The sequence below is a fragment of the Passer domesticus genome, chromosome 2 (genome assembly GCF_036417665.1).
Source record: "Passer domesticus isolate bPasDom1 chromosome 2, bPasDom1.hap1, whole genome shotgun sequence".
Taxonomy (NCBI): Eukaryota; Metazoa; Chordata; class Aves; order Passeriformes; family Passeridae; genus Passer; species Passer domesticus.
In genome coordinates this window covers 20329605-20351590 of record NC_087475.1, presented here as the reverse complement: position 1 = coordinate 20351590, position 21986 = coordinate 20329605, and the positions used below count along the sequence as shown (strand labels likewise).

The 21986-nt window shown below is 39.8% G+C and overlaps 1 protein-coding gene across 3 annotated transcripts in view; it reads right to left on the bottom strand.

The window, feature by feature from the left end:
- The window catches only part of ARHGAP6 (Rho GTPase activating protein 6), a 309409-nt gene that overhangs the window by 96170 nt on the left and 191253 nt on the right, over nt 1–21986 (bottom strand). The gene's annotated exons all lie outside the window — the stretch shown is intronic.

Below are 21986 nucleotides of genomic sequence, written 5' to 3'. Positions count from 1 at the left end.
CTTTCCAACCACAGAAAATTGCCTATCCATTTCTGAGCTCCAGTCTGAGAAGATAGGCCACTCCTGTCCAAGCAGCAGCTTTGTAACAGCAAGGTAACTGCACAGGATTATTATCTAGATGTAAAACCTTAATTGGTGAAAGCTCCTGCACATTTAACTACCAGAAAAAAAACCTCCAGCTTCTGTTCCCAATTGTTATCTCCTATGTTGCATACCTGTTAGCAGAGTTTAGCAATCAACAAGTGGTACAGTTTAATTTAACTGAGAGATAAGCTAAACAAGTTAGGTGGGATGATAATCACCATGAAGGCCATGTTACTTTTCAGAAAAAAAACCAATGTCAACTAGAGAGACCCAGGCATCTGTGAAAAATGGTACAACTATTTCCCCATTCTGTTTCCATTTCCAGGCGGAGATGCTCTGTGTTGCACATGCTGGGGAAGAGAGGGCCAGTCTCGGATCACCATAACTCCCAGCTTGCTTTCCTCCAGCCCAGGAGCACAGCTGTTTGACAAGGGAATTTACACTCTCAACAGCACAACTTTCCTGCATGAGAAAAGAGGCAGCCCTGACCCACACTACTGAAAAGAGGAATCTCATCTCAAGTAGCAGAGGCTCTTCCATGGCTGCCTTTGCTTCTGCAGGAAAAGCAATGCCCTGGCAGTATGGAAGCTCTCAAAAGCTGAGAGCTGCCACACTCTTACAGCCTGGCTTGATTTACACCCCTGAAGAAGTCACCACCCAAATCAATAATGACCTCACAACAGTGTGATAAGGTACTTGTTATTTTTGAGAAAAATTAGTATTCTGACAATGTGCCCGAATCTAGCTTTGCTAACACAGATGCTCCATGGCAAACACATCTAGGAAGGGGTGAACAAATGGCTGCTATTCTTCCAGAACTTGTGTTAGGAGTTGGCACTGTTAAATTTAGGTGGCAGGAGCTGCATTTGTTCATCAGTGAGTGTTGTAAGTACAGTTGCTGATGCTCCTCTCCTTATTTTGCCCTATCAGTTTTGCCAATAGAATTCCCCATGCAACACCAGCTTCTACTAACAGAGATTATTTCCATACCCATAAATACATGGAGAGCTATGTAACCACCCAGGCTGCACCAACGCAGTGAGAGCTATGGAAATCCTTTCAGTCAGAGACTTGATGTGTGCACAGTTCAGACACCTCACCAGCACCACCACATAGGCAAGGTGGCAGTGACAAACACACTGCTTGGCCAGGATGCAAGGGAAACAGCAGAAGTACAAACCAGGATGGAAGATTCGTCAGACCTGTGAATGTAAATAAGCGTGTGACAAAGAAGTGACAGCCCTACACAAGTACTGCTGTTACATTAGATGTTAAACACATCCCCTTGTAAAACTGCATGTAACTATCAATATTGTGGATTATATATATATATATGATTATATAAATAATGTGGATTATATAAATACTTAGAAACAAAGGCCAGGCCTCACTGAAAACTCTCCAAATATCTTTGGGTTAAAAAATACCGCAGCTCTTTTTGCTGCAAGGCTGGGCTCACATTTAACACTCCAGGATATCATATATCAAAGAGAGCTTCCTTTTTCAAAGAGCTGAGTGCCTTTCTTAGAAAGCTACCAGAACTTCTTTCCTTCTTTTTTTGGCAGTCTCATGTAACCAAACTTATCATATGCAGACATTAGGCAACAGAGATAACACTCCATAACTCTCCATATAGTCGACCAGGTCCTGGACAAAAAGACCAACTGCAACTGGTCCAAACAGAGCTGGAACTGTCAAAAGTTTCACTCTCAGGGTATGAGCACAGCTGATCCAACAAACTCAAATCCAACTCCTTTTAGCAGAGCATCAATTATTCAATAACAAAAGTCAGCCTATCTCAGTCACCCCTTATCTGCACTCTTACGTAAGGCTGTAGCTTGCACGTTGACTTGCCAGGTTTCACAGGCTATGGAAGAGCTTTTTCCAGAGGCTCCAGCAATGGAGCACCATGCTCCAGAATTCCCATGCTCCAGGCACCACCTGGACATCTCTGCCAGGTACCCCCACACAGCAGGATGTTGCCAAGGGAGTGCTTCTTCACAGGATGTGACCAAGGGATGCCCAAAGAATCCTTGGAGAAGGCACATCCTCCTCATCACAGCCTCACAGGGTGACCTCTGCAAGCCACAAGGAGCCCACTGCACACAGCCCCATTCCTTAGGAAAGGGAACCAGTTGGGAAGGGGTTGCACTCACCAGGGATTGCCCCTCACAGAGAGGAGAAGCTCCTCCTGAGGTCTGCAGAACATTCCCTCTGCATGTCCCTGAGCCCTCCCAGCCTGGCAGCACTTGCACTGACACCTTGAGCATCACCTCCCAGCCAGACTCAGCTCCCTCCCTCTCCTGCTGCAGAGCATTTAGCAACTCTCTTCGATGTTAGGCTGACTCCAGGCTGCTCAGAGACAGCCAGGAGACATCTCCTCTAGATCGTGTTCTTATGTTCCTGCTGTGGGTCTTACAGACTGCACAGCTTCAATCTCCCTGCTTCAGCTTCGGGGTTTTTTGGTTTTTGTTGAATATAACAACCTTCTACCATTCAACTTAGATAAGTGCCATTAGTGGTGCATTAGTATTAAACTACAGAATGGAAACCCAGTCATTCCTACAGTTTTATATATTACCTTGCTAACTGAGTAAAATCAATAGAAACTAAATCAGATTTTTTTTCTACCCAATAAAATGCAGTGGTGCCTCAGGTGAGTCTGTGCATCTACCTTAGAGAAAGACAAGGGCACTGGAAAAACATAGTCTATTGTAACAAGGTAAACCCAAGCCAGGTCAGCTTTCCTTTCAAAGATACAGAGTTTTGCTTGCTAAATTTAATGTTTGCGGAAAATTTTGTATATTGTCTCTTAGTATTAACAGCTGACCACCTGTTTTCATAAAGAACCATTTTCTGGAAAACACAGAATTATTCTGTTCAATTTTCCAAATTACAGTTTTCTGTCTTCAAAAAATGCTGAAGATAAAGACAGGAGTGCTGCTTTCTGACAAAAAAATACTATCATTGGTTGCATAAACTGGGCTTCAGTTCAACTCCTTTGCTCTGTAATGTCATCAGTATGAAGGCAGAAAAATCTTTGGCATAATGCTACTTTGAAAATACTTAAGAGTAGCTATTTCTAACCATTTAGCAAGAATTCACTTTCAAGACACTGCAAATAACTTCCTGTCATTTTTAATCTGGGAAAAAAATAAGTAAAAAGAGATGACTACTTTTCTTTCAAGCTTTGTAAGAAAAAAAATGCATGTGTAATATCCATGCCCAAAAGGCTTTGAAATAACACTAGTTTAGGGTACTAAATTAAACTGGCTAAGATTCTTCTGAGTATCTTTATGTACTTCTGCCTCAATCTTCCTAAGCTTTTTACGGATGCCAGCGATGTCTGATTAATCTTACAAATGGCAAATAACCTGCTTTTGCTTTGAGATTATACAATTTCTTCAGGTGAGAAACTCCAGTTTATCTAAAGAGAAGTCTGAAGTAGTTGGCTAAACGAGACACTAAAATATTCATATCACCCAGTAAATCTCCAAGTTTAGTTTTTCAGACAATTTATATAAGTGTGCTGCATGCCTACAGCTGTCAGCAGCACTGGCACACTCCAAATGAGTACCCATGAATCAGAGAGCCAATAATTGTATGAAAAAGAAACTGTATATCCAGTTTTGGAAAAAAAATCTAATAAATACCTGCATGTACTCTCATGCCAGAGCATAATTCACAGTATTAAGTGGAAGACTTACCTGAAACACAGTTAAATACAGCTGAGAGGAGAAACCCTTAACTCAAAAAGTATGAGAGGTCTGCATACCATGTAATTGCACCCTGACCGTCACATTTTCTCAACAATTCTTACCTTTTATAATACAATAGAAGAATTGAAATGTTAACATTTTCAGTTACATATAGTTTTCATATAACAGGTATGTTTATGTGATTCCTAGAAACTCACTCCACATTCACTAACAATTCAGTGGAACTGAAAGACTTCCACTTCGTGTGACCTAAAGAGCAGCAAGAATGCATTGATCAAGTGCAAGTTCTGCTGGCGTCCCTCTAAAAACACAGAGTGCTATTTGGCAGTCATGGAATGCTGGACAAGGGCAGTCAGGTACCATGGAGGGGATGAGAGCCAGCCTAGAAGCTCAGATGGAAATGAAAAACTAACTTTGAGGAGCTGAATCAATCTATTTGATAGAAGAGCAAGAAAGGAGATGGGCAGCAGTTGGAATAGCACAGGCTCCTTAAGGTGAGAGAGATGAAAGCAGGTTTGTCCCACTGAGGGAGAGATGGTGAGACATAAAGGAGAATCTTGTGGTAGGGTGACCCTGAGGGAGCCTGAAGGAGTGAGAGTAAAAGAGATTTGGAGATGGGATTGTGTCACCAGAGCAAGTGACTGAGTCAGAGAAGCAAAAAGGATAAACCATCTCAAGGTCTGGGTAAGGATGGAGGAGGCGAGGGTTGTAGGAGGAAGAAAATGGCAGACATGAGGCAATGGGAGGAACACATTCTTGTTGCAGAACTCAAACTTTGCAATCTCCTTTCTAATAAGTACTGGTCACTAAGACATAAATATCTAAAAGGAGATCTTTTTGTCAGTCTTCCCTTTAGCTCAAATATTTCAGTTATTTCTCTCATCTCACGTGAATTCACAAAATGCCATAATGAATGCAAGAAGGCAGTAATTATCCTCTACTGAGTTTTAAAATGCATAAAATTGGTAGCAAAGGTTTATTACTTTTTCATCCGTGAAAAAAAATGTGCATGCTTCATGCACTGCTTCTCAGCAACTCGAGAGCAGTGAACTTATTCCAGTTAAATACCTCAGTGTCATTCACTTGAAAACTGGGTCTTAGTTCGGTCATACTTTTTTTGAAAATGCACTGTGTAATACTGCCATGAATTCTACTGAAGATAACTTTTTTCTTTTAAACTGAAAAATGAAACACCAGAAACAAACCTACAAATTTAGGAACTCTGGTTATGAGTTGTTAATGCTCAAAATATTAGCAAGGATATCTGTGAAATAAATCTTAGCTCTGAATAGCTAGGTAAACATGTTTGGTTCATGAAAACAAGGCTTAAAAACTGAGTAAAACTGCAAGAACATGTATTTAAGGTTCTATAACTGTGCATATTTGTGTTTCATTTACAAATATATCAATGCCTTAATACCTACTCTTCAGTGAAAATCAGCAACCTTAACTAAGATTTACCTCTGATCTTGCATAAAGAACCCAAGGGGGAAGCAAAGTGCCCCTCTGCAGCCTAAGACTTCCAGTGACATTGCAAAGAACAGGAGCATTATCCAAACTCTCTTCCCCTGAAATTCAGCTGTCAAATACCCTTAAATTTCAGTAATAAAACCAAAACCACCACTAAATTAAAATATGTAATTTTAAACTAGTGAACGGACAACAGGCACTTTTTTGCATCCTAAAGCGAGTGTTTCTATACTCTGGGATGTGATGTGTGGTTTCCACTCTTGTATCATTCCTCCTGGATATGCTGGTTCCTCCTGGATATAAGCTGAGGTCCAAAAAACTGCGAGGGTTAAAGTCTCTCTGTGGACAGCAATTACTGGAGCACATCCATGCCAGGGCTGCTTCTGTAACACTGCTGCAGAGACAGCCAGCAGAATTCCCCTCCTGCCACAGGTCTGCATAATCTTTCATTTACTCTATAATACATCATCATTCCTACACTAAAAAGAACTCCATAGTAACCAAAAAGTTTTAAAAACTTTGCAAAAAAAAAATCACTGTCAGGAGGAAGGGAGGGGATGAGAAGAAAGGAAGCTATGAGATAAACTTGTCCCAGTGACATCCACATAAAACAAAATTTCATCAGGCAGAACAAGGGATGCATTTGTCCCTTGAAAAGCATTCTTTTCAGAGACGCCCGAATCCCTGCTTTCTGTTATGTAAATAATTTCTTTTCTGTTGTCTCTGTTAAGATCATGCAGTCTTGCAAACGAGTCTGAGCTGGGCAAACACAGAGCCATTTCTCAGCTAAAGTCATAAATTACTTATTGTTTTAATATACTGGAAAATTGGCAGGAAGCGGGGGAAGGTACGTCAGTTACACAAGACTTTATACCATCACTTATCCTTGCCTTCCATTAAAAAAGCCTTAGTTGCTGTAGCAACTGTCAAACCACACTCTGGTTCCTCTTCCTCCAAGACACAGAACTTCTCCAAAACACTCACACACAACACAGCTCTCCTCCATCCACAGGACAGGCTTCTGGCACTTTTGCACTGTTTTAGAAGAGGCTCTCCAAGAAGCTGACAAATCCCTGGTAAACCTTTTACTCCAAGGATTGCTCCTGTAGAATAGAAATCCTTAAGAAATCCTTAAAATTCTTGGATTTACCCCCATACATTTACCCTCTTTTTATTCTCTTCCTTTTCCCCCTTCTTTCTCTGCATTATACAGAATGTTACTCCATTCAGCTTAATTCACCACTACATCCTCCAGCACTAAACAAAATGCCTACACATCTGTCAGATGTCCCTTCTCTCATTCCTTCCATCAAGGGAAAGGCACATGCAATGGGGACAATGTCACAAAACACACATTGCAACACCTCTAGGTCAGGAAATCCAACGGCAGAGAGAGGCTTCCTACCCAACACCTGAAGAGAAAACCTCTCTCCACAACTACATCTTCTCAATCATTCCTGGGGAACCCCTGCTCTGTCACCAGGGAGGACAAGTCTTTTCTCACTGGCTGAAATTCTACTCCATGGGACAGAGATCTAAACACACACACACACACACACAAAAAAAAAAAAAAAAAAAAAAAAAAAAAAAAAAATTACAGAGAGCAGAGAAGAAACCGTTAGCATGAAGAGAAAACTCTGTCAGAAACAGGATAAAATCACACACTACCAAAGAAAATCTCATGAGGAAGTGAAAACATATTCCTCCCCTTTGTGCAGCATGCCAATACTAATGAGAAGCAAAGTTCTGGAAGTTCTTACATGGTCAAGGACACTACCCAGGCCAGGATGCTTGCACAATAAAGGAGGGCTTACCCACCTTCTTACCTCCTTAGCAGCCCCATCCTATTTCTAGCTAGAATGTGATGCTTAAAAAAATGTTTATGCCTAATTTTTTTTTTGTTTTAGGGACACTTAACGCAAGCAAATCTGTTATACACAATGGGATGATTATTTTTAATTGTTATTTGGAAAAGAAAGCACCATAGTATTGCACAGATTATCTTCACGGACACATGCAAATTCTGCTCTTCCAAAAGAATTTCCACCTTGGATACACTTACCTTTTCTAGTTTTGTAATTATTTTTCTGAAGTGTGTTGTAGAATGCGGGATTAATGGTTCCACAGAAAATTATTTTTGGCTCCTCTAACAAGACCTAAATTACCCAGCCACTTCACCCTATTGTTCATTTCTTACCATAAGCACCATGAGCATCACTTTCATTCCTTTCTACCCACACACTTGTTTTTCTGACATGGCAAAAATGAATCAAAAATGAACAATGCACTTGTGCTGCCTACAGCAGCAAGAAGCACTGAGGCAGCTATGGGAGAAGGGCATGTGTGTCCATACAAAGTTAATTGCAAAGCAATATGCACAAGCATAGCCTGAACCCAGCTTTCTGTGAGTTTACAGTGGAAACAGCTGCATACTGGCCCAGCTACACATTATAAACAAGGTCACTTGACTCCTGGGAGCAGTGACACACCAGCACTGGTTTGAACCACAAACCAGTCTGTTCCCCAAGTGAACAAAAATCACTCCCTGAAGTTAAGGGAGGAGCACTGTGGGATGTTTTCACTCACTTCCAGCTCTGCCCACCAAAAGCAGTCACTGAATAGGTATTGGTGGCTGCCCTTCCTATCAAAAATTCTCAAACCAGCCAATATACTTCAGCACTTAAGAGATTGTTGGATTGTTCCCATACCTCTGTTCTTCTAGTCTCTCTCTTTTGCACCTTGTGTTTGAGCAGGCACTCTAAGGAGGTTTGTTTTTCTGTGCTCAGTCATTCTTTCATGCTTCTGGTGCTGCTCATCTTTTACCATATCCCGAATTTTTATGGTACCCCATGATTTATCCAGGCTCATGCACTTACATGACAAGGGCTTAGGCTGCTATGCTAGTGAAACAGCCCTGAAGGAAGTGCAGGATACCATTTGCTTTTTATTACCACTGAGCATCTGTACATCTTGCACAGAATGAAGAACAGGGCAGGCAGCAGCTCAAGGCCACCGTGGGACATCCTGACTGTCAGGTTTCAGGCTACACTAGAGAACACCAGAGCAATAAACAAGGGCTGTCATTTGCACTAAAGTTCCCAAACCACAACAGTGAGATTTACATCCAAAAAAGGTGTGATGGAGTAGAGCCTAACTCATTACAGTGTGCTTAAACACAAAGCAAAGCAAGCACTCCATCCCATTAATTCACCAGCTAAGATCTGTCAATCTCCAGCTAAGATCAGTCTGACATCAGCCAGGGATCCTCATCCTAAACATAAAAACATCTGTGCAGTACCAAAGCCATATGCCAGAACACTTTCCCAGATGTGAACAGATTGGATTGAAAAGTTACTGACCATAGAAATTCATCACCACTTTTCAGTTGCATATCAGATTTCAGCTTTTTTTTATCCCTATACAAAATTGTCCAGATTACACAAATTTCTTCAAATACAGCATTTTAAATGTGACAGCCAGCTGACAGAGCCAGCCATTGAGCACAAGGCATGTATTTATAATACTTCCTTAAATACTTCCTCTATTATTTACAGCTTTATGGTAAATGTTACATTATGAGCTGTATCACCCATTTTTGCTGCACCAGTAGTTGCAAAGTTGATCTCCCTTTCAGTACTCCACCTATTTAATCTGAATTCTTTTTGTTTAGAACGATAATGTACAAGTAGCTCTGCTTCCTCAAATATTTTACTAAAAGCTATTGTAAAGGGACACATCTTCAAGCCAAGTTTTACTCATATATAAACAAGGTGACACTTTAAAATGCCGAAATTATAAAATATGGAGCAGTACCTAACTTCACTACAGAAACAGATTTTAAAATACGTTTTTTTATAACTTCAGATTTTTAACTTTAAAACATTATCTCTGTCTGCCTATAAATAATTAAGTGAATCTGTCCTTTAGAACAAGCAAATATTTCATAATATTGTCTTCTGAGTTCTGCTTTACCTACAAACCAAAATGGACCTTTTACCCTACATATCCCACTCCTGGAGCTGATTAGACAGCTCCCTTTGGATAAAAAACAACCTACGAAACAAAACCCCAACGAAAACCCCCAGGGCATAAGGAGAGAAAGAAACTTACACTCATTTCCCAAGACAGGAAGTTTGAGTACATATGGCCTGATAGAAGGAGGGGGAAAAAAGCTCTCAAATGTCTGAGCCTAGGAGCTGGGCTACTTCTGAATACGTACCAGGATACAGCAAGTTCCTCCTTCCAAAAAAAGCACGATAAGTCACACACTATAGCACAAACCCTTAGGGTTTTTGTTTGGGTTTTCCGGTTTCTTTAGGGAGGGGGAGGGTTGTATTCTTGTTTTTATGTTCCTAAACAAAAAGTTTTACAGCAATACAGAGGAGTAAACTGCTCCAGGATAGGGCAAGGAAACATAGGAAAGCTTAGACTAGGAGAGATTTCCCCACATAACCATCTCAACAGTACCAAAAAGCAAAGAAAATCAATCTCTTGAGAAAGTAGGATTTTTTTCCCCTTTAGTTCTTTGGATTTTCATTCTCTTCATTCATATGAGGAGCTACTGTTCCTTAAAGGTGATGCACTGCAATTGCTCAAACAGCTTCTACTTCATCTGCTCCAAAGGCAGTTGCTAAACCCCACCCCCCCAAAAAAACAAACCACAAAGCCCCCACTTCCCTTAGCAACATTTTCATAGTAAAGAAAAAATTTGCAGATATCATGTACCATTAGCATATTAAGGTATCACAAATTTTAAAAAATAAAATAAAAACTTGTATATCAACAAAGTGCAATATAATCACATTCTAATAATAAAGTCAGCATTATGATGTAGAAAACCACCACGAGACTGCAAGATCTTGAATATTTACTGATGAACCACAGAACAGCAATGGTGAAATAAGTCAATACTTTCTTTTTAGAGGAAGGAATCCAGCTCTGACCTATGGTTAGGATATAACTACAATATTAGTTCCTAAAATATCAGTCTTAATCCACAGAGAATTTTCCCAATCAAATTTATTTTGCTGCTGTAGAAGACAGAAGGCTGACTACAGCTTATGGATGTACCATGACATCTGTGTATGGATTTGACCACGTTTCTAACTGCATGTAGGAGCACAGAAACTCATGCTACACAACAGGTCAGGTCTGGCCTGCCCAAAAATTTTGCTTGGATTACTTGCCCTTTCGTTTTTTTCTGCTCCATATTCTGGAAGCTCCATAGTCCTCCCCCAAGCACACACCTGGCATAAATCCTCTTACAAGAAAGTGCCAGCTCCATCCCCATCAAGTCCACAGTGCAAATCTGTTAAGTGCACCACTGGCTCACAAAGCAAGGGCTGTTCTGCTTTACTAAAATGAAAATACAGCTTAAAAAATGAAAATCCCTCACTGCTTTCTACAGAACTAAGCTATCAAAATGTTACAAATTAACATTGCTTATCTGAGCGCAGAACTTGATCTATGCTGAAAACAACCACGTGCGCCATGTAGCACTCAGAAATTAATGACTACAAGCAATCCTGAGATAATCAAGTATTATTAGTATTTGTTAAATGTGATAAGATGAAAAGAAGACGAAACAACACCATGATTATATCGACATACAATTTATATCAAGCTGTGATGTCACTTGCAATATCAAGATGTAGACTCCTATTCACACATGAACTCAAAGAATGTAAGACATTCTGAATTCTGTCCTGCAAATCTTGCAGAGTTCAGAGAGGAAATTACTTTACAAATGCCCTTAGTAATCATGATTCCAGCAGTATTAAATTCACTGTGAAACTATGCATGATATATAAGGTTTGTGGGTTTTTTACAAGGAATTGCAGAAGGAATACATTGGAAACAAAATGCAACACAAACTTACCAGTCAGATGCATCTATATTGATTGATCTATTTTTCTCCTACACCCACACAGATAAGCACCAGAGCATCAGAAAAACAGCTGCTTCTGAGAAATGAGCAGGAGCTTATCTCCAGAAATAATACCATTTTTAAAACTTTAGCACATCTGCTATTTCAGTTGCCTGTAATTGTCACCCCAAAGATTGACTCACATGTCACATGATTTTTACAAAAGCATGGTTTTGTTAAACTATGTATGCCTATATTTTTATTAACATTCTACATATATATGAAATACATCTATGAATGTTTAAGGGGGCAATATGTTTCTGGACATTCCCTTTTCTCATTGGACTATTAGCTGTTCTTGTCATGCCCTGCTCTTTCATGTTTCAATTACTGTTGAAGTTTAGTTGCCATTTGAATTACTATCATGGAACAGGTTAATACAAGTGGCTTGTCCAAATGATTAACAATAACTATAGGAGCAATATAAACAGGCTCTGCTGCAAGGAATAAAATTTTAGAGCATTTTTTTTGCATCTGGATGAAGACATACCATGAGTTTCTATGTAAAACACACCAATCTTGGAAGCCATGAAGCAGGCTTGCTCGGAGTCACACTAGCCCAGCATCTCATCTGAGCTGCATTTCCTGTCTAAGCACCACCAGCTCTGCCAGACAGAGATACCAGCAGAGGCAGCGGAGCAGAGCCTGGTGTCTGTACACACCCCACCAGAGCAGGAACAAGAAGAGCTCCAGCAGCTGGACCCAGCTGAGCCGACGGGCGTGCAGAGGAAGCGTGAGGCTGGACTGGCCAGCACAGTTGGCCAAGCTAAGAGAGAGGCAAAGACTGGGGGCGGGGGAGGCAGGGAGAAGGAAAGAGTTTTACTTGTCACGTTCCCAGCCAACATTATCAATCAGTTCTTGCCTGCTCTGTTCAAAACTGGACGATCACTGTTATTTTAGTTTCATTTTTCCATGCTAGCACAAAATCAACTCCAAGTGGTTTCTAAGTACCCAGGAAGCAGCAATCCACAGCAACTTCCAACACCAGTCAGCTTTGATGAAGCAACCCCATTTAATGAAAAGCTATTATGGTCTCAGCTTACAAGAGGGTGAAGTTTGTGAGAAGCTATTGCATTCCACAACCAATCTTTCACAGCAATGAACACATATATACCCTCACATAAGAAACCTAGAATCCTCCTAAATTCTTTTCTATGGAGAGAAGGTGGATTTAAAAAAATAGCAGTGGGGAAGAGCATTATCAAAAGAAAGAGAAGCAGTAACACATACTGGAAGGCTGCAATAAGGTCTCCTCAGAATCTTCTCATCTCCAAGCTGAACAACCCCAGCTTTCTCAGCCTGTCTTCCTAGGAGAGCTGCTGCAGCTCTCTGATCATCTCCAGGACCTGCTCTAACTCATCCGTGTCTTTCTTATGCTGAGGACCCCAGTACTCTGCTGCCTGCAGCACTCCAGGTGAGGTGTCACAAGGGCAGAGCAGAGGGGGTGAATTGTCTCCCTTGACCCGCTGGCCACTCTTGTTTTGATGCAGAGTACCACTGACCTTCTGGGCCATAAGTGAACACTTCTGCCTCACATCCAGCTTTTCACCCACAGGAACCCCCAAGTCCTTCTCTGCAGGGCTGCTCTCAGTGACTTCCCCTCCCAGTCTGTGCTCATGTCTGGGATCGCCCTGACTCAGGAGCAGCACCTTGGACCTGGACTTGTTGAACCTCATGAGGTGCTCATGGGCCCAACTCCTCAAGTTTGTCCAGGGCCTCCTGGATGGCATCCTGTCCTGCTGTGGTGTCACCTGCAAACTTGCTGAGGGTGCATGGATCCCACTGCCCATGTCACTGATAGAGATATTAAGGGGTGCCAGTGCCATGAGCATCCTGAGGGACACCATTTGTCATCGGCCTCCACTTGGACCTACAGCCACTGACCACAACTCTCTGTCCATCCAGCCAATTTCTTATTGAGTATTAGTCCACCCTTCAAATCCATGTCTCCAAACTGGAGATAAGGATGTTGTGTGGGACCATGTCAAAGCCAATATGGAAATCTAAGTAAACAGTTTTCCCATGTTGACCACTGCAGTCACTTCACCATAGAAGGCCATCAGGCTGGTCAGGCATGATTTGCCCTTAATGAAGCTGCACCGGCTGTCTCAGATCATGTCTTTGTCTTGTATGTCCCTTAACAATGCTTCCATGAGGATCTGCTCCATCATCTTCCCAGTATGAGAAGCAGACTCAGCAGTCTGTAGTTCCCTAGGTCTTCTTTTCTCCCCTTTCTAAAAACAGGACTGATGTTTCCTTTTTTCTAGTCACTGGGGACTTCACCTGACTCTCAAAACTTTTCAAATGTGGAGAAATAGATTCCATCTTTGGAATTATCAAAAATTCAAATAATCTATTACCAGAAGTGTAAACTTTAAATTACTGGGCTGCACATTCACATTTTATCTTTGTGTCCATGTATAAACTTTTTTAATCTAAACCAGGGGAGTAGGGGGAGGTAGTAGATTTTACATTAAATAGAAAATGCCATGCAAAAATTTATGTTAGTAGTAATGCTTCTGCACTGATTCAACTACATGCAAGTCAGTTTTATAAATGCATAGCTCTTGAGGACACAAGCTCTTACAACAGTTCTATAAATATGCTTTGTAAAATGTTTATGTGGGCTCAGTGTGTGGGCAAATTCACAAATAGACATGCTAACTCCCTTCTTCCTGATGACCAATAACCAGAAGAGGAAAAAGAAGAGATCCCTTTTAGAAGAATAGTCTAGACAGTTCAAAAATAGCCTCGGTGCCCTTGCCAGGTACACAGAAAACTGAAAAAGTAGGAACCATGGTGCTTACTAAAACTAGAGTGTTGTTTTGACTGTTTCCCATCCACCCCCAACCTTGTGAAATTCAGCATGGAGATTCGCACTCATTCAGTTCCCAGAGAAGGCCATTTCATCTCAAGGCTTAACTGAGAAGAACCATCAGAAGGTTTCCAGACCTTCATAAAGTGCAAAATCTTGAATATTAGGAGTATTGGTGATGCAAAGTGGCAAGAGGTTTCAGAATCTGAGAGGTTTTCAGAGCTTTAGCTGATCCTTTTCTTATTTGTTCTAATAAAATTCTTTTTTGCTTGCTTGCTAGCTTATGACACATGCTTGGCCTGGGGAAGGAGTTAAAGGTAGCAAGGGAAATCACATTCCCTCTTTCCTGTCTTTGCGTTTCAGAAAAAATAGCAAAGAAGAGTTGTTTATTCTTCTAAGTCAGTGTGCATGTTCTCTGCACTCAGGATGACATTCCCTCACTGGAGACATGCAGAGTCAGATAACATCAATTTATGTTAAATAATCTTAAAATAGAAACACATACAACGCTGTTTTAAACTTACTAGATAATCCTTTCTCACAGTCTGATTCTGCATGTTGTTTTTTGTTTTCTTTCAGTGTGTGGGAGATATTATCTCATGTTTTAGTGGATGTGGTCATTTTCTCTCTGTGGCCAAGTTTATAGATTCTTACAGGTTCTGTTCCCACATTTGGGAACTCTACATTTCCCTCAAGATCCTGGGTAAGCAGGAATTTGTAAAACTGCATTCTGCAAGTGAACCTTCACAAACTTGAAGTGACTGAAACTAGAGAGCCCAGGGACAGCAAGAGCTGCTGCAGGGAGTTTTATCACGCAACGATCTGGGATGTTACAGACTCTTAATTTCTAAGCAGAGTGCTAACACTGCATGCAGACACTGCACCAATATAATAAAGTAATGATGCAACCATGAGATCATATCATAGACTGACACATTTTAATTGACAATACTGAATCACAAATTATGTTTAGCACCACCAAACTCCAAGTCTGTGAACACTAACTCCACTCTGCTCTTACTAGCTGCTATTAATTTGCCATTAGAAACTAAGTACTGTGGAGAGACTAAAGTTCAATTGATTTTTTTATCTTCTCCTCACAAAGTTTTGATATTGCCAACACAAAGACAGTACTGTAGGTGAAAACTGATGAAGTCACCAAGCTGCTAAAGACTGAGCTACCATGACCTGCCTCTCTGATAAATACTTCTGCCATAGCCAGCATGCTCTTTAACTGCTCCATTCCCAGTCCTCCAGCATGCTGTAAATTTGTCCAGTAGCTAAATAGTCAACACAACACACTATACAGAAGACAAAAGAGATTGGGCTTGAAAACACCAGTGCAACTAGAAAAAGAGAAAGTGAGCCTAAATTTAACAGGTTTTGTGTTGTGCCTACCTTTCTCCTGCCCCCCTTCCTTAACTCCACAGTATGCATCAGCTCTAACTTGTTTCCCAAGGAACATCACCAAAGTCATTGTCAACTTCTAGCCTCAATTTCCCACAGAATGCATGCAAGTCCCTAAAACCCCAAAATATTACAAGTGGGGAACATTAATGCTGGATGGAGTCCAGACCTGATGATACAAAGTACAATTAAAGGCTCAGCAATTTAACAAATGACAGAAGCTGCCTAACCACATCAAGAAATACCTTACAATGCACACACTTCAAGGGACATTTTCTGAAGATTTTTAAGTACCCAGTTTCTTGTATTTACACTCTCCAAAGACCATTGTTAATGGTTCTCATAAAGCACAGCACACAAAAATCAGACAAATTAAATGCTGCAGCCAAAGGTGATTCCTCCCAGCCCTTAGAAGTAACCATGCTTACACTGCTAACTGATGATGCATTTTGTAACATTGCTTGGAAGGAAAGAAAACCAGCACACTCAGAAAATCTTCCCTTTTCTACAACATCCATTTTAAGAGAGTAAGGCAACAAGAGTGACTAGATATATTTTTTTAATGCAAAGATGCTAGTGTTTTACTCTATGATGTAATTCAAGCAAGAAGCGAAAGAAAATTAAACAATAGAAAATTACTTACCTGGAAAAAGAATTCTTGTTCCTCAGTGGACTATCTAACTTCATTTAAAAATTACAGCTGCCTGAGTTTCTCTAACAAGCAGAAAAAATTTATACTTGCTTGGCCTAGTGAGTGGAAATAATTATTTTCTGAACTGACAAGTCATTATGAACGTAACTTTGTATTTTTAACCCCAAATCTTCTTAAGTACAAACTGAATCCTAACTTTGATCTAAGGTGTCACACCACCATATTTATTTGAATTCCTCCATCATACAGGGAGACTCAATACAACCCAATTTTCACAGCACGCGCTATTGAAATAACCTGAGGTGACAAAATAGGGTATTGCTGAAGGAACTAAAGCAAATCTTTCCAAATCAATAAAATCCTACACCAGACTTCCAACCTACACCACAAGCACCAAACTTGCCTAATAAGCTGGTATTTATCATTCAAATCTTAGGCTGCAGAAAAAGAATTGTATATATGGTATAAGACTCACAGAGAAACAAGAAAAATAAAAAAATTGACCCAGCCTTCTTCATCATGATCCTGATCAGTTATTTATTCAGCCAAGCACATCATATAAGCACCCCCAACACTATTGCTACACTTTTGCTCCTAGTTACCACAGAAATTGCATTTTGGCATCTAGTTCATAGTCTGTAACAAATGGCCTTTTCTGTTTCAGAGATGAAAATTCTGTGATGAGTATTCCTCCATCTTCCCAACAGGTGTGTTAGACTGCAGCAAGTCAGACATGGTGATGTCTTTCAGGCAGACCTGAGGTTCATTCACAGCAAGCCCCCTCCCGTGACAGAGAGCACTTCAAAGCCTGAGAGAGGCCTCTCAGAACGTGGAGTTTACACTCAGAATCAGACATCTCTGGTAATTCAGCATCAAAAAAAAAAAAAAAAAAAAGACAAGTCATTGAAGTGTTTCTGTTCCTGTAAGCAGGAATGGCTGGAATGAAGGTAAATAGTGATCATGTGCATGGTTCCTTGCATTCCTAGGTCTTCATGTTGGTACTTCACTAAGGGTTTTGTATTTTTTCAGTCAGAGTTCCCAAAGCACTGCTCACTTCTAAAATGCATGAATTGGCTTCCTTGGAAATAGCACTCAGCTGGAAAAGAACATGAGTTATAAAAGTAAAAATTACACCAGGGAATAAGAGAAAGAAATCCTCTGCGTTTACATTTTAAATTTATGAAGCACTTTGCTATAGTGAAAAATTCACACAGCACAAAATCTTGGGGAGCAGACTGCAATTTTGACAGCCTGGTTTTCCTTTAATTCTGTGTTTCTACCATCTTCCCTACATCTTGGTCATTCCTTCCCATCATCCACACCTTTAATCCATACTCCACTGCCCACAGCAGCTTATGGAATCAGAAGCACTCTGGGCACCCTGATACTGCATTATCCTGCAGATAGAGACCAGTTCAGTTTTCCACACAGACAGACTGGTGTGGTGGAAGATGTGTTCCCCAAAAGCCTAGACATTTCCAGAAAAAGACTTTGCCAACAGCCAGTCATCATTCCCTGAGAAAGATGAGCTAATTAGCAAATGAGTACATTTTAGAACTTCTTTAAAATATCATTTCAGGAGCTCCTTGAGTTTTCATGAGGAATAAAGTCTTTTCCTTCTTTCTTTCAACAAGACCTTGAAATCTCATCTTGTCTTCAGGTAGCTTTTTCTACAGCCAAGACCATAACATTTCTGATGCTCTAATTATGAGAGCAGCATTTGCCCTGGAAATATAATAGGAACTCATAGATTATATTATCTAAACTAAGTACTATTTCCCTTCCCACTCCTTTGGAAACTATCCCAAACAAAGCCTAACTCACAGTTTACAGTTCATGCCCACTTAGGACTACATTAACAGCAGCAAACTTGCATGTAAGTAAATGCATCATAATTCTATGCTGTCACAGCTTTTGGATGATGGACTATTGGAAATTTACAGTAAACTCTGTGAAGTGCAGTAAAGTTTTTAAACCATAATTACATAAAAATCTGAATTTCACATTTTATGCTGCCTCTTAAAGCAAGGTTTGAGCCCTCAGAGTTGTGGAGACAGTTTGGAAATGTGAATGTTTAGAAAACAAAAATCAAAAGGGTCACTGAATACAGATTTTTTAAAAATATATCTATATATTTTTCAAACCATCTCATGATTTCTTAATGCTCCAGACTGGACAGTTTGGATGCAATGGAATTTTACAGAAGTTTAAAAGAGGTATGGCATGCTACAAGAAAGATGTAAATACATGCACAGCTTTCTCTCTGTCAAAGCATGATTTGCAGGTGTCCTTAATAAAAAGGCAGCTGGAAAGCAAAACACTTTGAGGGATTAACTGTGGAATTAATTTGCTGTTGGTTTGGTCATTTGTGAATTTTACAGATATGCTCCCACAGCAGAGAGAGGAACCAAATTATTTATAATGCTCCAATAGGAGAGCAGTTCTAGTGTACTACATCTGGAAATTAATATTTATATATTGAAGAAGTTTTGCTATTAAAATTAAACTATGCAAAACTCTAAGCACAGATTGTTTATCTTTTAAAAATACAAGCAGAAATACACATCACTGCAGTATGATAATAAACTAAAAAAGCTCCAACATCCACAAGAAATTACACATTTCATTATCAGACTGTGGTTATACATAAGTTTATGTCCAAACATAACTTTACTTACACCTCACTAAACAAGGTATATCTGTTCAGGATATAAAGATACAACAGTGCAATAGTGATAGTTACCTTCACAGAACTCAGATGATTTTCACTATGGTGAAAAAAAAGTACAGGAAACTGAGATTAGGTCAGTGCTTTACAGACCATTACAAAAAGCAACAAAGAAGAAAAGCAGAAAGAATAAAATCTGATCCCTCTGGTTCTGCAGCCCTTTATAGCTGCTAAGCCCTGCTGACTGCAGTTCAGATCACTCTGCCATGTGCCAGTGTTTCATTAAATGCCAACCTGTGAACTGCAACCTGGCAAAACTACATGTGAACAAAACACATCCTTAAGTCTTGCTGTCAAACCCCCAAGCAACCAACACATACACATACATGAAATAAGTATTTGATATTCTCTGAGATACCATTTCAATACTGAGCATGGTAGTCCATGGTCCACTTCAAATTCAGCTTAGTTGAATGGATATTTAACTGTTAAATGTTATGATCTGAGACAATGAGTGACTTCTCTTCGAGCAACATGTCTTCAGAAATGTGGTTTTCAACTTCTTTGAAGACCACGGTCAACTCTTTCCTAAAATAAAAGCACCCAGAAGTGCTGTAGATAAAGCATCTAAAAGTCACTGTAGAGAACTTGTACTAAATATAGAAGTAATGTGAAGAATTTCACCACATAACACATACATTTTAATAAACATACACTTTAATGGGTTGGTGTGCCACCAATCTCCCCTCTATTCCACAAGATTCTTCTTCTTCCTCTGAGAAATTAAAAAAAAAAAACAAAAAAAAACAAACAAACAAAAAAAAAAAAAACCTGGGAAAAAAAGCCCTCAAATTATTTGCAAAGTAAGTTCACCAAGAAACTGTTTTGGATTGACACTAGTATCACATTTTCTTCTGACATTCTATAGTCTACTATATTTAATCACAATCAATATTTATATTGCCTAACTTTGACACACATCAAGGTAACACGTCTGACATTATACTCAGCGTAGGCAGTTTCCACTTCTTAGGATAACAATTCAGTCAGATGTAATGCTAAATAAGACTTTAAAACAGCAGATGGCATCACTTAGTTATTTTTAACTGTTGCACACTGACCATTTACTGTGTATCATAATCCATTTTTCATTATGATAATCCATAATCCAGGAAATAACAGCCAAGATGAAAACAGACCTGGTTCTAAGCTTTGAGAGGGACTACGAAATAAGATCTGCTATTCCATCTTCCTTTTATAATTCCTTTCTCAGTGTTCCTTGTATAATATCTAGGATATTGCAGGGTGATAAAAAAAAAGGCAGAAAGATGTATTTCTTTCTCAATTCAGATGATATGCAGATTTGAAAAGGTAAACATGAAAGAAAAAAAAAAAGAAAATATGTTGGTACATAGGTTCAAATTGCCTGGAGAAAAGGGAATTCAGAGATGGCAGCGTACCAAGTCATTTTTCTGAACCCTCTTCAAAATAATAGAAACGTGCTCTACACAGGGTATTTAGAAAGCTCCTGTCAGAGTAGTCAGTAGGTGTTACAGTCACAGTGTGTGATCGCAGAGGTGTATTTTTCCAAGTTCTGTGGGGAACTCGAGCTTACAGTGCCACCAGGGAACAGTCAGCTGGACCACCTTCATCAGGCTCGTGCCAAGACTTGTAAATCCAAGGATTGCAGCCCATGGTGCAGACCAGCTGCAGAGGTGACCCTATACTGGCTGATTCCAGGTAAGGCTGCTGGAATCTGTCTCTTCCTGAACCACAAACTATTCTAGAGTACAACACAGGGTTCCTTGAAACCTTGCATGAAAGAGATGCATGGGAAAGGAGAAATAAACCATACAGAGAAAGGAAAAAATAATACCAGAATACAGGAGAAACACTCTCCTCCTCACCCACACACACAAAGTTCTGCTTTTCTTTACCCACTCCTAACATTTTCTCTGGTCTTACTTATTAAAAAATCTTTTCCAAGAGCCACGCTGTACGCACTGTCTGAATTTGGAGACTGCAGTCTTAGAGAATATTGAGCAATTCTCTGCAGGGCTCCCAAGAGTATCCTTACTTGCTGGGTAAGTGCAAATGCCCACCAGAATTCACAGAGTATTTAGTGTGCATTTTATAGCAGCCAAGAGCTTGACCTGAGCATCTTCTGTTGGTAGTAATAGATTTTTAGTGAATAACGAGTCATGAAAACCAACAGGGCAAAGAAACTTGTGTTAGGAAGCTATAGGTTTCTTCAGAAAATAAAAAAGTACTGCAGAAAATACTGAAAACAAATATTACAAGTAATGAAGACATTACAAAATATTTTCATTTTCTGTCTTCATAAAGCTCAGTTTTTTCCCCTAGTGCTCATTCAGACCAGCACTGCACTACCAAAGCATTCATCCTTTATGCCCTAAGCCTAGGACAGAAATAAGCTCTTTTAGTCACTCAGAGCACGTCATTATACCTCTGGAAAGAAAACAGAGCTCCAAACGCTGTGAGGAACAGAGAGGAAAGAAGGGAAATCTCTGATACGATTAATTGTTCAATTTTTTTTAATTTTTTTTTTTTAATGGAAGTCACTTGCTGAAGTGTTGTTAGTGCATGTATTAGACAAAATTCCTTTTCCTTATGGGTTAATTTCTTTTCCAACCTGCTAACAATACAAATTGAATGTTACTGCAGAAGACAGAATCCATAACAGAATGAATTAAACTTATATATCCAACGACAATGTGAATCCAAACTAACAGCACCATTACTAATGTCACCATAACTGTCATTGATACTCACTGTAGCCATATGCTTTCTGCTGAGTCAGTTTTGAAATACCAAAGTCCAAAAGGCAGGCAGAAGATAGAAGAATAAATTCCTAGAGGTTACCAAATAGTTGGTAATGTTATTTGTAGTGAACATCACAACCATAACAACAAGAATTATCTGATACAGTTGTCTACAGTACCAGTGGTTTGCCTCAAGTGATCTTGCCCTGTCCTACAGTAGAGCTTCATCTCCACGAAACACAATTTGGACACAAAATCCACAAGACACAAGCTCGAGATGTCTGTCCTCAGTGTCAGTGGTGAGGTCAGGTAGACTTTAACTTCTAGCTGAAGCATACTCATTGAAGCATCAGACCATATTCTGACATTACTGGGAGGACTAAAATTACACACAGAGGTCTTGCAGGGCTGTCTAAACCAGAAGCGAGTCAGTTGCCTGAGCCCTGCTGCAATCAGCAGCTA